The sequence below is a fragment of the Ammospiza caudacuta genome, chromosome 8 (assembly GCF_027887145.1).
Source record: "Ammospiza caudacuta isolate bAmmCau1 chromosome 8, bAmmCau1.pri, whole genome shotgun sequence".
In the NCBI taxonomy this organism is placed as follows: domain Eukaryota; kingdom Metazoa; phylum Chordata; class Aves; order Passeriformes; family Passerellidae; genus Ammospiza; species Ammospiza caudacuta.
The window spans coordinates 14,302,295-14,318,087 of record NC_080600.1 but is presented as its reverse complement, the minus strand read 5'-3'; the positions used below and the strand labels follow the sequence as shown (position 1 = coordinate 14,318,087).

The 15,793-nt window shown below is 41.4% G+C and overlaps 1 protein-coding gene across 5 annotated transcripts in view; it reads right to left on the bottom strand.

Moving 5' to 3' along the window:
• Window positions 1-15,793, bottom strand: part of MYO1B (myosin IB) — a 109,250-nt gene that overhangs the window by 62,870 nt on the left and 30,587 nt on the right. The window lies entirely within an intron of this gene.

Genomic DNA, 15,793 nt, shown 5'->3' with positions numbered 1-15,793 from the left:
GTCTTTCAGCAAGAAGATAAGACTCTGAGACGCTTTTCAAATTTACAGACTGCATGGCTCATTCTGTGCCTCTTGTCCTTCAAACAATCTTGGCCATCAACTAGTTTTTCACTTTTGAAACTATTTTCTTGGCAGTAGTTTCACACTGGAAAATGAAATCAGCATGAAGCACAGAGGAAGTATTCTCTGTTGATAGACTGAGTTATGAGTTAATCAGCTTAGTACCCATTCATCTTTTCTAATATACTGAATTTAAGTTTCTCAACAGCCCCTGTCAAAATGTATTTTACTGCTTGATGTATTTATTAACTCTGCCTGCACTGCATAGTTAAAGACACCAAATCATGCTTTTTCTCCTTCCTCCACAGAAAAACTGAGAGCCTAATATTGCAATGAGGTTTCTGAAGTTGGAGAAGAGAGGGGGATTTCATCCAGTTCTGGTTTAATCCAATCTAGTCAGAATTTTCCTGCTATTTTCTTGAATCTGCACAACCCACAAAGCCTAATAATACCCTACTACGGCATCAAATATTATCTACTATAGACAAAAGAAAAAATAAGTCAACTCATTTCAAAAGAAGTTTTGCATAAATACTTATCAAAAGTGACCCAGTAGAAGTGTTGTAAAATCTATCACTGATGTTTCAACCACTGCTCCAACAATCCAGTTGGAGGAGGATTAACCAAGAGTCTTTTTAAACAGCTAAGACTTGTCTTTCTGGCACTGCAAAAGAGCAATAGCACATTTCTGTCAGTCTGAACAAAGATCTTTATCTCAAAGAAAAAGATGCATGTATTCAGATGTCATGTTGACTTTCATGACACATTACACCTCACAGTCCTTCCTATTATCAACATCCTTAATAATCTTTTCAGAAACAGAAAACCCAAACAAAAACAAACTTTGAGTCTTGTAGTTCAAACTCTATCTGATAAATAAGATAGAATTCCATGCTATTGCCTATTTGTTTAAAAAATAATTTCATTTAAGGTCATTTAAGTTTAACACATATTAATGGTTTAGAGACCATAAAGAATCCTAGCCTTTTCCTTTTAGGAACATGAAGAGACATGGCTCTGTGAAGCCACACTGGCAACCATGGATTTAAACCACATACCTCTCTTTGAGCCACCTCCCAATTACAGAGCCCAAGTAAAATTTCAGAATAGTTTAAAAAGCAGTTATGAACCATGTGTTTCCAATTAGCTGATGAGTGCGTCAGCACTGTCAGTTACCATACCTTATAATAAGCTCTCCTTTGATTTTTAGGTTTTCCTGGAGGAAGATGACATTCTCTTACCACAACAAACACAGAAATCTTTACTGGAGCTCTCTTTTAGCTGAGACTTAAGTATAGAAGCAATTTGAAATCGAAAGGCCGCCCACACCTGGCTCAGTAAAAAGGCTCTGCTTCTTTCTAGCCACAAGATCCAGATGGCCAGATCTGTCACAAAGTCCTAACCCAAAAACTGAACAAAGGGAAACAGCACAGCCCTCCAAGGGAGACTTCCAAAGGGCTCTGGCACTTTTCAGCATCCCAACAGCATCTCTGTGTTAAACATCTCTGTGTCTCTGGGGTCAGAAAGAGCCCTGCTCACCCTGAAACAAGCAGCCAGTGCAGCATTTGAACTCTCCAGATTGCACCCACAATTATAATAGCCATAAAAATCTCATTCTTATAAGTCAGAAATTCACTTCACAGCTTTTCTACCACCTTTTTCCTTCAAGCCAAACTCACCAGGATCAGTATTTGCCAGTATACTGGTACTTATTTGTGGTATCATTTTCATCCTTCCTTTCATTTTCCTTAGCATTCTCAATTAAAAGTAACTAGTTAACACTATTTTTAAATTCTCTCAAATTGCTCTTCTCCTGCCCTAATAGAGTCAATTCACTTATTCACCAGCTGTTGCTTTGATTCAGAGATCATGGCTCCCCATTTCAGAACATCTATGGCTTAATCTTGGCTATGGAAATGAGGAAAACCTATTTTCTTGACTGTTCCAATCCCTCATGAAGCAGAGTCCTGGTACCAGGGCTCATTTCTGCACAAGCATGTCTAAACACACTGGCAGGATGCTAAAGGCCAATGCTTATCAAAACCTCTATACCATGCTAGACTAGACAGAATAGCAGTAATACATAAATTGTGCATGCACTTTTAATATAAGTTTTACATAAAATATAATTTAATTACTTCAAGTTTACTTAAAAGCATAATTTAATTTCCTTCCTTCTCTTTCTGAATGCATAGAAGTGCTCAATAGCAGGGTAACAGCAAAGAAATTATTTCATTCTTTCATGACACGCAGTGGGAAAGCATCAGAATTACATTTTGTTTCAGTATGAAAACACTAACAACCTGAGCTAGGAAGAGTCAAAGCAGATTTTATAAAGTGCTTTGAGGCTTTATGTTGTAAATCATCACTATTTGCTATATATATTCCCCCACCCATTGAAGCTCAGTGGAAAATTCACCATTCAGGAAAAACAACTCTAAGAGATTATTTATAGCATTAGCTCATAGTGCAGAATCACTTAATTGCCCTAAGGATAAAAAGTGTACTCCCATTTTCCATAATTACAAACTGTCTCATGTTCAGCGCTTTGACACACTTGAAAAGAAAAGGTTGATTAGCCTGCCACTGGAGTGAATAAAGTAACAGCTGAATTGATGGAGCATCAGCTAGGATGGACCTTCGCAGGCAAGCAGCTGCTCTTTCAAACATGCCAATCAGGGGGAAAAAATAAAACAAATTTAAACACCAGGATAAAGAAGTGTGCTAAGACAGATGGAAAGCCTTTGCTCCTATTCATATCCCCCATTTTTATTTTCCTGGTGAGCACAGGACCCTGTTTTATCAGCAACACTGTGTGGTAACACACTCAGCAGAAGGGTACCTCCTGCACAGGCCTCCCCACTTTGTCATTCACATGAGCCACTGGGACATTATTAGATGCAGAATAAAGCCCAAAGCTGTGCAAATCAGCCCATTGGATTTGTAAGAAGCAGTCATCCTTTACAGAAGGAAAAGGACAGAGAAAAAGGTGGGGGGGAGGAAAAGGACAAAGCCTCTTAATTTTCATGAGTAGGACACTTCAGTACACAGGCTAATATTAAGTCAGAGAGATTTATTTTCTGATAGACTGGGAATATAATATAACCTCTGATGCTCATGTACACACTGCAGGTTTAGCAGAAGATTTGTCTCAGATCAATAAGCTGAGGTCTGGACAAAAAGAAAAAAGTTCTTGCTGAAAATCTTGTCTCAGACTGAGGCAGATCTAAAGGTGTGTTCAAAGAACTTCAACTCCAAAACCTCCCTACAGAGAGGTTCAGACAATGCTTCTTCCAAAACACTGTGCCTGCACAGCCTCCCAGCTCACCAAAATCTGGTCCTTTTCCCTCTCACAGGATGGTACATATTTCCACTCTAAAGGAGGTTTCATCAGTTTTGGGCACTTCCTTTTACTCTAAGTAAAAATAAAAAAAAAAAAAAAATTTAAACCAACACTGATCTTTCCCCAGCACTGTACAGAAAAGCAAAAACTGCAGCCATTGATTTTCTGCCTATTTCAACAACATCTAAGACATCTTGTTAGAGCTCACATTAACGTGATGGAAAACAAGAAGTGCCTTTTACCAGGAGCCTGCGACCCAGCTGTTGCCTTATTTTCCTTCAACCAGTGCAAAGCAGGATCTCTGCAGCTGAGGATGGCCATGCCACAATCCAGACTACAAAATCAAGTCTCCCTGTGAATTTTAGCAAGCCCGACAAGCATGGCCACATCCCATCCCAGAGCTCAGTGCTGCCAGCTGGCAGTGCAATACACCCAGCAGAGACTGAGGAGAGTGGTCTGGGCATGGCCTCAAGGCTGGGTCCTCCAAGGAATGCAGGGAGCAGCAGGCAGAGCCCTGGTGCTGCAGGTAACCAAGCCCACAGGCCCATCCCCTGTCCCCCTGTCCCATTTTCCATGGGGCACCAGGTTGGGCTGGGTGCTCAGGGCACACCAAGCTGAGCTGGCGTGTGCCAGTGCCACTGTACCCACCATAACCACCTGCGGCTGCACACCAACAGCGCTCCTGGCATCATCTAAAGAAGGGAACAAAACAGCAAACTCCTCTTCGGAGCAGGTTCATGCCATTGAAGTGAAGATGCACATAAATCAAGGTGGGGCAGGGAAGCAAGTACCTCCTTGCTTTCCAGCTTGGCTTGCACTCCCTTTTGACTAGTCCCATTTGCTTGACGTTACATCAGCCAGCTGGATGGCACACAACCATCACCACCTCCTCCCTCATACTGACACTCTGTGGGTTCAGACCAGCAGGAACCAGTGGGTCCCAGTCCCACAGCACCAACCAGATGAGTCTGTCACCCCAGCACTCTCTGACCCCAAACACCAGGCTGGGTTACCCCAGGCAGACACAGCTCCTACACAGTCACACAGGAGGACATGGACACGGACAGGCCTCCCACACACCTACCCCAAGTCAGTCTGCTGCCACCTGCACTGCAAAGATTTCAGGTGTCTTCAGGGAAAAGGCATTTCTGTTCACAAAATAAACAATTCTATTGGGCTATGATATCCTTGAAGGGAAGTACAGGAAGTATTTTCTATTGTTTCATCAAAAATCAGATTTAATTAGATGTTTATTTGCTAGGATGAATCAGCAATTGCATGCTTGATTTAATGACTAGCTAAACCAGCCAAGTCCTTACATTCTGTGTTCTTACTGCAAAACTATAGGCTGAAGTTTCCTGGTAGCCAAATTCTGCATCAGAAGCTGCAGGTTTTTCCCTGAACTGCCATCCCAAATGCACTGGAAGAGCCTGCAGACCCCAGGGGAAAAGCAGCTTCACAGCACAGCAGAAATGCTGATGGCAAACTCCTCATTTTTCTCCACACACCTTCTGAAGCTTCCCAGTCCCTGAGGCTAGGCTTGTAAAATTTGGGATTTATTCCACTTTTCTGGTTCAAATGGAGCAGCAAGGGGTCAGACAGCTGAACAAAAAGGGAAGACAGGAGCAAACTGATTTGCCATGCCTGGCTTCTGTCAGAGTTTAACTAGAGGGCACAAAATTATTTAAAATCCCAGTTCACTGTTTTATCTATGCAGAAGCAGATTTGAATTGCACCTCTGAGCTTTTGCATATGTGCGGAAATGAAGGGCTGCTGGGACAGGGAGGAAAAAGGGAGCAGGAGAAAATAGTCAATCCTTTTCTGCACTGAAATATAGAGACACTCAATATTTTCACAGAAAAATGAATTTGTTTCTGTACCTAATACAGAATGTGCGTGAAACTCAGGCAAGTTCACTTGCCAGACACACATGTTCAGTTCAGCTTTGATCAAATTTTACATAAATGAAATCTTTTTCTGCAGAGCAAGAAATCCCTTGGTTATGCTGCTACACCATGAGAATAACATGCCCCAAAAAACTGTAGTTCATCTTGTCTTAGCTGGCTGCAAAAAATACATTTTCCATCAAAATGAAACAATACAAATCAATTATTCCTCATTTTTAAAACACAGATAGTGGTTCAAAAGGGGTCCTTAAAATTATTCACAGCTATTTCAGAAATAACAAGCCGAGACCACAGGTAAAGTTGGATACTTAGAAAACAAAACTCTATAATCTTATTAGAGGAACAATGATCATCACAACTTTAGTCCTATACAGACAGGAATATACAATGAGTTGCTTTTCTCCTTTCTTTTTAATTTATAAATAGGATGTATCTTTGGGATTTACAGAATGTGCTGTTCCCACACAGTGGCAGAGCACTGATTTGCTCTGTTCAAAACTCCAGTGACTTCTTCGTCTCACAAATGAAACCACAACAGGGCTGTGCTGGTTGTGGGGTTTTCCTGGGGCACAGAAGGGCAGACTGCTGCTCTTATGATTTTACATGAAAAAATGTTCAGCAAATAGTGTTCCATGTCTCTGCCTCAAAAAACACTCTCCTGCTTAGCAAATAGAAAATCCTGCTTTTTTTCCTGCAGCCCTAGGAAGCATCCTGAAGTCAGAAGGCAGAAATAAGTAATTTCCTCCTGATGCAGTGACAGCAGAGATACAGCAAGTCAAGTTTTGGAACCATGCAGGGTTTGATACCATGTGTTCATGCAGGGTCTTCTCACTGCAAATAATTTTACTGCAGTAACTATCAGTGCTTTCCAAACAAATTTATTCTACTTTGCTAACTTGAGAGAGAAAAATAAATTCATTCCTTTATTCTAAAGAAAAGAAATATGTTCCAGGACTCGAGGAGAGAAAAACAGCAAAGTGAGGTGCACAGCTTCACATACTCACTGCATGAAAGAAAGGGACATGCTTTAAAAGGTCTCACCTCACAAAGAAATAATCCAGCACAATTAAACTCCAGTGTGCAGCACATACCTGAGAGCTACAACATCTCAAAAGACACATTTTGAGTGACTTCATAGCTCTGACTGGTGAGACAGGTAAACAGATGTCAGCCATGCATTAGTGCAACACACTCCACTGGACTGCAACCGTTTGCCAGCAGAAAAAATGCCAAGCATTCCACCAAATTAATCTCATGGTACTGGAGAAATGCAATCAGAGAATCATAGGACTGGACTGGAAAGGACCTTAAAGATCATCTTGTTCCAACCTGCCTGCCATGGGCAGGGATACCTTTGCTAGACCAGGTTGCTCCAAACCCCATCCAGCATGGTCCTGAACATTTCCAGGGATGGGGCAGCCACAGCTTCTCTGGGCAACAGTTCCAGTCTCTCACCACCCTCTCAGTAAAGGATTTCTCCCTGATATCCAACCCAAACCTACCCTCAGCCTGAAGCCAGTCACCTCATGCTCTTGCTCAAAGTCCCTCTGTCCCCCTTTGTGGTGGGCTCCCTTCAGAAAGGCTGTAATTCTGTCACCCCAAAGCCTTCTCTTCCTCAGGCTGAACAATCCCAAATCTCTCAGCCTTTCCTCCCAGCAGAGGTGCTCCATCCCTCTGATCACCTGGAGTCTTCCCATCAGGTCCCTGTCCTTGCTGTGCTGGGAGCCCAGAGCTGGATGCAGAGGGGCAGTAGGAGTATTCCCACATCCTCAGAGCTGTTTGTAACCTAAACTGAGCTGCCAATCACCAGATTTGAAATCCAGGCTCTGTAACAAAGGCTAGAGTGCAGCTGCCCACAGGTTTATCAGAGACAACAGTGACAGAACTGCAAATAAAAGTAATTCACTTATCTGGAAAACATCTGAAAGGCAATGTCAACACTATGTAATTACATAGTTATGCTGCTACTCTGCTCAGAGGTGTTACTGAATCCTTTTGGATTTTGCAAATAACTCAAGTTCTCTTAACAATCCAAGTAGTTTGTTAAGAAGTTAAGAAGGCTTACACAACTTAATTTCTGCCTCCCAGCTCTCTTTTCCAAATAAAATCCCTACCATGAACCCCTGGGCAAAGTAGGCACTGGAGCTTATCTGAGCTCCTGAGAGCTTGTTAGCTCAGGTACAAGAATGAGCTAACATGTCTATCTAGTCTGTTAAATGCCATTTGCTCAAGTTTGTGAATGAGATTTGTGGACATATGTCCAAAATTGTATTTCTATGAATGGTCAGAGCAAGAAGTGAAAAGCCTCCTTCAGACTGCTCAAACATGAGGCTCCAATTCAGCCCATGTGGACTATTTCCAGTAACAATTTACTGCATCTACATCCTTGGTTGGAATGCTGATGCTCAAGGAGGATGTCAACTGCACATTTTTGTTCTCATCCTCACTACATCCTCACTAAAAATCATCTTGGAGTAATTAAGACCAGTTGCAGCTTGAACTCCACAAGGTTTAGCAACTAAAAATCATTTCTGCAGTATGTAAAATGGAAACTGTATGGAAGAAAAATGCAGATTTAAACTAATTCACTGAAATGACCACAATTACACTGTCTTTGTAGTTCAGACCTTTGTTTGTAAACCCGAGTCCCAGCTCTCTTATCTATTCAAAACATAAGTACAAGATTATTCAGTGTGCTAGACTGTAAATATTAAGACTGTATTTCCTGATTCCTAACATGAAAAAGTTTATCCTTAATAACCCAAACTACATTTTATCCAGAGCTGAATAAAAGTCTTTTGCATAATGCTGCTGGTGAAAAGAGATTGAATGGGCAACGATCTGCTGTTAACAGTGGTACAATATCTGAAATTTTACTAGTGTTTCTTTAAGGCTTTAAACATCAACCTTGTTGATGTTGTATCGAAAATCACAACAAAGGCTCCTAGCAGAGCAGATGGGCATTTTCTAGTGGGCTCTAAATTGCTTAAAGGAAAGAAAAAAAAGAAGAAAAAAAGACAACCATTAAACACAATGAGACACTTCCAATGAAAGAACAACAGCTGTTCTTACTTGCACTCTGAAATCCCAGATCTTAAAGAGAGTAGCAGGCTGCCAGTGCAGGAAAGGCATAATGAAAATTCTGGTCCATGTATACACAGTGCATAAAATGGGATTTGTCTCCTTTTTGACAGGGCTTCTACCTGTCCTCACTTTTCAGACTGCATTTAAGAAAGGAAACGCAGTAGTTTTCTCCTTTTTTAAGTATAACTCATTATTTTCACTGTGCAAAAAGTCCCAACATTCTAATGAAAGGAAAAATGAAGCTATTGAACATTCTACTTCATGTGACAATGTGAATTCGTTTCAAAAAAATCTTGGTATTTTATGTCCCAAAAATATCAATGGCATAATATAAATTCTAGACAGAAAAATCCAGTTCCAGGAAAATGAGAGAAATGGGATCTGGCAAAAAAGTTACCATTAGTTTAGTCTGCTGAAGCATTTACACACATCCCCAGCTAATATTCAGGCACTTTTTTTTTTTTTGCCTTTTTTCTTAATTATCTTTGGTCTAATAATCTAGCCGAGTTCCAAACTCTTCTGTGCTTACAAATAAACATAGACTATTACAGATACACTCACATGCAAGGGAAAAAAAAAAATGAAGAGGGAGAGATTGCCACAGATAACCAAAAACATTTGACTCTCCATCCCCAACATGACTGAAGTCAAATGTGAAGTATGTTGTGTATACAGGGGTACGAGTAAATATTTGAAAACAGTTCTGAAAACAAAGTTATTTTGTTGGGGCTCTAAGCCAGCAGTTAATTCATGAGGGATGCTCCGAGATTATTTTCCTTTGTACACCATGACAACAACTATAGAGCTACAGAAGCATCTGGAACAGATCTCAAGTTAAGTGTTTTCCTTGAACACTCACAGTGTTCTAAAGGTACCCAAATTGTGGCATTCCTCTTCCTCAAGGAGCCCACGTGAGGGCTGGCTGGGAGCACACACAGCTCTCCAAAGGAGACACTGATGGACGAGCAGGCCCTCCTGGAGCCAGGTGGGTCCTGCCCAGAGAGGGGCCTCTGGCAGTGGCACTCAGGAGCTGTGAGTGACAGCACTGCCAGCTGCTGTGGCTGGGGACACTCAGAGGGTTTGTGTGCCAGCAGAACTGGTGCTTCTGAATGCTTTTGTCACGGCAGAATACACTGCTGCAGCTTCTGGGAGATGAGGGAGGGTGGGACCACAGGCAGCCAGCACTCTCCATCTTCTGGGGTATTTTGGGAGGCAGTTTTGCCTTGATGCTTTTTATAGCCCCTGAGGCCTCTATATATACTCCTTCCTAGGCTGGGAAGTGTTTAAATGCCACAAGAGCACAGAAATCCAGCCTGGCTCCACGCAGGCTGTGTGCAAGGAGCCCTGTCAGCCCCAGCCCACCTGCACAGAGCTCTGCTGCTCCATGGCATTGTCTGTTCCCATCCTGGACATCCCATGGCCTGGACACCAACAGCACAATGACAGCACCAGGGCCATGCAAAAAAGAATTTAAAGGGCCTTTTCATTTCTTAATTTAGACTGAGCTACTTGGAGGGCCAACAGAAAGGCTCGTTCCACCAAACTTTGGAATCCAGTCTAAATGTCACTCCAGAATATTCTGAAAATTGAAATAGAGCACAATATTCATATATACACTGCTTTTTTAGGCTGTTTATACTCCTTGGGTGTTGGGTGCATTTCTGGAGCTGCCTTACAACCGCACATCCTGCCATAAATCAGTTCCTGTATTATTCTCCATTATTTTAGAAAATTTCATGCAATCTAAAACCAGCAGCAAACAAGCAAATACTGTTCTTGTCAATAAGACTGTATGCAAGTCTGGAGCATGGGGTGAGATGGCTGCAATATGTGCCATCCAAACCCACTAAAACAGCCCTGCTCAAATTTCAGGAAAAGCTAAATTAGTTGTTGCATGTGGAAGAAACCCTGCTTTATACCCTGAGCCTCCAAACTGGCAAAATGCCTCCTCAGAGCTCATTCACTTCAGTATGGCCACATCAAAACTGCCTTCCTCAAAACCCTTGTTTCCTCAGAAGGACTTCTGAGGTCTCCAGCCAAGTGTAAAATGTAGGAAACTGCATGCCATGACTGGTGTGAGAGAACATTGCAATAGAAGAGGCTCTTCTCAGGCATGAAGTCCTTCTGGCTCTTGAAGCACATCTGATGTTTCATCATCCCCCTTTCACCTCTATGCTTGAGGGACTTACATTCATGGGCTCACCACATCCAGCTCTGCCTCCCTACAGAGGTTAAGAGAATAATAAGTCTCACCCCTACCAAAAAAAGACTTCAAGGTTCTCTGTACACTCCACCCCCTCTTCTTCTTTCAATTCCCTCCAAGCATGGGTTTAACAATTAGGTACTCACAGTCCTCTCTAAGTGCTATTTATGATTTCCACCAGTCACAGATGTTCCCTCCCTGCCCAGTGGTCAATTATGGCAGCTAACCTCTGAAGTGAGCAGCTTCCCTCAGCCATACATCTCTTCTGAGAGCAGAACTGTGCTGATGAACAAGTCCAAAGACCGAGTCTCTGGAGAAGTCAGGAATTATTAGGAATAAGAACAAAATGTCTGTAAAATCGGATACTGTAAGGTGAGGAAAACCACAGTGGGGTGGTTAGAAAAGAAGGAAAAAAAAGAAAAAGAAAGAAAATTAAGATTAGGAAAGTACAAACTGAAACGGAAATGTTAAAATAAACACTGGGGCAATGAAGGACACTTAACTATGTCACAGCCTCCCATCCCACCACCAACTTCTTCAAGACAGCTACTATGCATCTTACCACTCTGCTACCTATGGGTAAAAACCTACTTTTACATACAGGTAAAAACTATCCTTCACGGCTGAAGCTTTATCACACCCTCTAGACAAAAATATTTGCTTTACATCATAGAAGAAAAAGAGTCTTTTTCTGAAGTCTTGGTGTTCCTGAAGACATCCGATCCTTTAACACCAGCAAAAAAAAAAAACAACCAAAAAACCAAAAAAACCCAAGCCCTAGAAGCAAAAATCTAACTTCTATATTCAGCATTTACATCAGCTCAAAAGCTGAAAAGCGAACAGCAAATTGTATCCATTGTCAGAGTAACTGCAGATATCCACAGGATAATGATTAATCCCAATAATTATCTACATGACAATAATGTAAATGAGAAACATAAAAACATTCCTCATTATTGCATTTTATCAGGTATCACATTGGTGTATTTGGGCTTGTATCCCATATAAAAGCAAGCAGGTTTTCTAGAGTTGCCTGCATAAATTTAAGTCTTAATTTGAAAGCTTTACATGCAAAACAATTCAGAAAACTTCAGAAATGTTGATTTAAAGGAATCAATAATAAGTAAATAAAATATACTGCAAATTGCCTACATTGAATTCAGTAAGGGTCTGATAAAAGCCACCTCCAGATTTCTAATGTCACTCTAAACACTTCAGTGCACAGCCTAAAAAAATGCAGAGTGACTGAACTCTTATTTGAATGCAGCTGGCCATTAGCAATACAGCTGCCACTTTTACTTCGTCCCTCAACTTAAAATAATCTGTATTTTTTTCAGAGCATGCAGGTAGGGCTCCTCAGACCATAAAGGGGAGCCAAAAGCCACGTGCCACCTTCCCTGCCAGGGACAGAGAGCTGCCAGTAGCCAGGAGACAAGGTTAAAACAGAAAATTCAAGAAAGCACCCACCCTCCAACCCCTTACTGCCAATCTGTTATTGTTACAGAAGTGATACAGCATGGTGGTTACAAATATGTGGGATGATAATCTATTTGATTTCCCATTGCATTCACTTCAAAGATGCCAGCAGCTGCCTTTGTCACCAGGGAAAATCGATGTAAAATACCAGGATAGACAGCTTGGTTTGCTCTCATGACTAGCTCAGCCACAAGGTAAGCAAAGCAGCAATTACATCAACTGAAAGAGTAATTACATCAACTGAGAGAGCAGAACAGAAGTGTAAGAACTGCACAAATCAAGCAGCAAACTGTTTGAACACTGAAATGTCATACTCTGCCCTGCCAAGTCAGAGACAAGTTTGATCCTGCCTTGCAGATAGAGACAAAACCAGCAAGATTAACAACATTAAAACAAAAACAACAAGCCAGCAATTAAAAAGCTTGGTAAACTTCCTATTATACACCTATGCAAATAGCCACAGACTGTGAAAACATAGCATTCCAGGAGACCTAGAAAAATAACACTTCCATTACACGGTGCCACAACAACAGTAGTGCACTCAGGGAGGAATGAACTATTAAAATAAAACCCTCTTGGATCAAATTTTATCAGCTATAACGCTATCCAAAATCACCTGACCAGAAACTTTCTCTGAGCAATTCAGTTTGGCTGCCCATTCAAAGTGTGACTGTGACCCTGCTCTAGTTTCCAGAGATCATTTAAAAAAAAAAAAAATCTACAGAAAAACAAACCTGTCCAAGCCCTGCAATTAAGTGTTAACTGGCGTCACTGAAAGCATCAGTCACAGACACTCTTGAGGAAACACAGAACAGAGGAGGAGGTGTTCCCTCCCTCCTCTCTCAGATTAGGGCTAACAAAACACCTGAACAGATTTTTCACCCCCTAAAGTGTATTTCCTCCACACTTTCCTGATCACACACAGCAGGAAATCCACAGGTATGGATTTGCTTCCTGTCATTATATACTTCTCTTTGTCCTTCTGTTTCCCTGTGCTGGCCAAGCCTGCTCTTTACCTGGGACAGCTGACATTCTCAAGCACACCCTCCTTACCCATCACACTGAGGCACACACAGGTACTTCCAGCCCAGACAGAAGCTCACACAAAACTCCTGGAAAACCAATAAAACATTATTTTGGTTCTCCAGGAGCTTCCACACAGAGCTGTCCCTGTGGAATATCCACGGGAGATTGCTCTAGAGATGCTGACACTTAAATCCTGGGCCTCCCAAACCTGAATGTTCTCTCCAAAACAGCAGACATTGGAGAATTTGAGTTGTTACACCAACAGGAGATGGAAGAGTTCTGGTGCCATATTGACCTGGTTTCTATAGCAATCTCCAACCAAACCACTGCTAGAAATCTTGTTTTAATTAATTGTTTGCATTAGTTGGATGCATTAGTTTCCTTTTAAACAATCAAGAATTTAGCTTTGCTCAGGATCACAATAGAGGCCAAAAGTATTTCCCAGCGGTCTTACCCACAATCAATTCTTCAGAAGAGTCCATGGCTCAACAGAGATTTACACATCAAAGAAAACTAAGTATGCACATTTCCACAAATCAGTGGGGGTTTTTCACCCCCATGGCAGAACAAACACCACAAATTGCAATTTGTCTCGCAGCATCTCCTCATTAAAGTTCCTGAGCAGCTAAAAAAGAACCACCTTGAAGATTGCAAGGCCTCTGAGGAAGTGCAGCCTCCCTAGACACGCCTGAACCCTGCTTTTAGCAGTGACCCACTGCTGCTAGAGCAGCCAACCCTAGAATTAGCTGCAAGCTCCAAGGGTGGGATGATGCCAGCTCCGTCCCCAAGTCTGTCCTGTCCAACAGGTGACAAGCATAGTGAATAGCCCAGGCCTGCTCCAAGCCACCCTGACAGCTCCACTCAGGATCTGTCAACCAAGGACCAGCTCCATGTTTGCAGAGTGGACAACTGGACTGGCACAAATCCTTAGGTACAGCATGAGGGGGATGAAAAGTGGTTTAGGCTTGCCAGAGATGCCATAAGGCAGCCTACATAGCACTTATTTTATACACCTACAGTGCTGCCCAAATATCTCTTGAAGATGGTGAGAATTTTACCAATTTTAGCATGGCCAAAAGAGACTCTCTTGATTCTGCAACTCCCATAAGCATCTAGAGACAGGTGGGAAGGGAAGCAAGGTCACCATGAAGAAATATAATTTTATATTTCTACAGTTTGAAAATTATGTATCAGTAATAGAAACAAAGATTATTTCCTAATCCTTTATTTTTAAAGATATTTTGTCCACTTCTGACACTTAGGTGTCAGAAGACAAAAGTCTCACACAAAAGCAATACAAAGTAAAGAAAATTTGTGAAGAGATCATATCTGTCCAAAACAAATTAGGCCTACACTTTTATTGACTAGGGAATCTATCCAAACTTGCAAGGAAAACCTATTACTATCAAGCAATTGAGACCTCATGACAAAAATTAAAAGTCAATATTTTCTCACTTCAGTCTCTTGCTCTTAAAGGAGACTTCTAGTGTTTGGGCTCCAGAAGTCCTGGTTGTGAGGTGGGAACCTGACCATACAATTATTGTCATTAGTGGTGAATGATGTTTATGAAATACTTTTCTACCAAGTTCAGCCTCTCATAATACACACAAGAATGACTCTTGACCATTTCTGTTCTGAAAAACCATTTCTCAAGAGAGACAGAAAAATGTGGAGATCAATATATTAGTATGTACTTGATTCAAGGTGTAACCAAGTACATACACTGACTTTCAGAATGTCATACAAACTTTAACTCACAGGTTTTATTTTTAAAATACTCCATCATTTGACAGCAAATTTCATGCAGCTGAGCAAAATTAGCAGAGCAGAAATTTCTTTTAGCAAGAAACTGTGTCAATTTAGCAAGCAATTGGGCTTGCTAAACAAAACAGTGAAGAAAGAAAGGCTGGATTTAGCCAGAGTGCAGAACCAAGAGGTCCAAGAACTACTAGAAGTTTATTTGATCTGATTATTGGGCTGTTTGCATTTCAGACTACACTTCTGGGAGAGTGACAGATGAAGTGTTAAGGCAAAAAAAAAAATCAGTTAACTAAATAACTTGCAGAACACTTTGCACACAATTTTCTTTTAACCAAAAAGTTACCACTGAAGGAAGATGTATAAATGTATGGCCCTGTTTAGACACTTATCACCACTGATTGACCCAGTCACTCTCCTGAATCTGTGGCTGAAGGGTCATGTGCAGCCTCACAAACAGCTGGAAACACTTCCCAGTGTCACACTGAGGGGAGGAACACCAGGCTCCAGCCTCACCTCTAAAACTGGCAAGGTAAAATGATTCCTGCAACATGCAGAGCTTGAAGACCACGTACCTTACTCTCACCCACACCTGCAAACAGCACCTTGTCCTATTATTCATCCTATTTTAGTCTTAAAGTTTGCATTATGCACTTAGGGTGCTCTGGCTGTCCTTTATGAACGGGATCATGTCCAGCCAGCACAGACCAAGCTTTAATTTTCCTACAGTTACCATTCAGACATATCCAACACGTTTCTGCATTCATCATGAGAGAGTTGGTTTTTTTTTTTCTGCATTGCACAAAGATAAATTAAGAGTTTCAGATATCAAAAGTACCACTATATGATTCAAACATATTTAACACCTCGAGGCTTCCCAAGTAGGCATCTGGACTTTGAAAGAAACAGATTTCCTTGAAAACAGACCGCTTACTT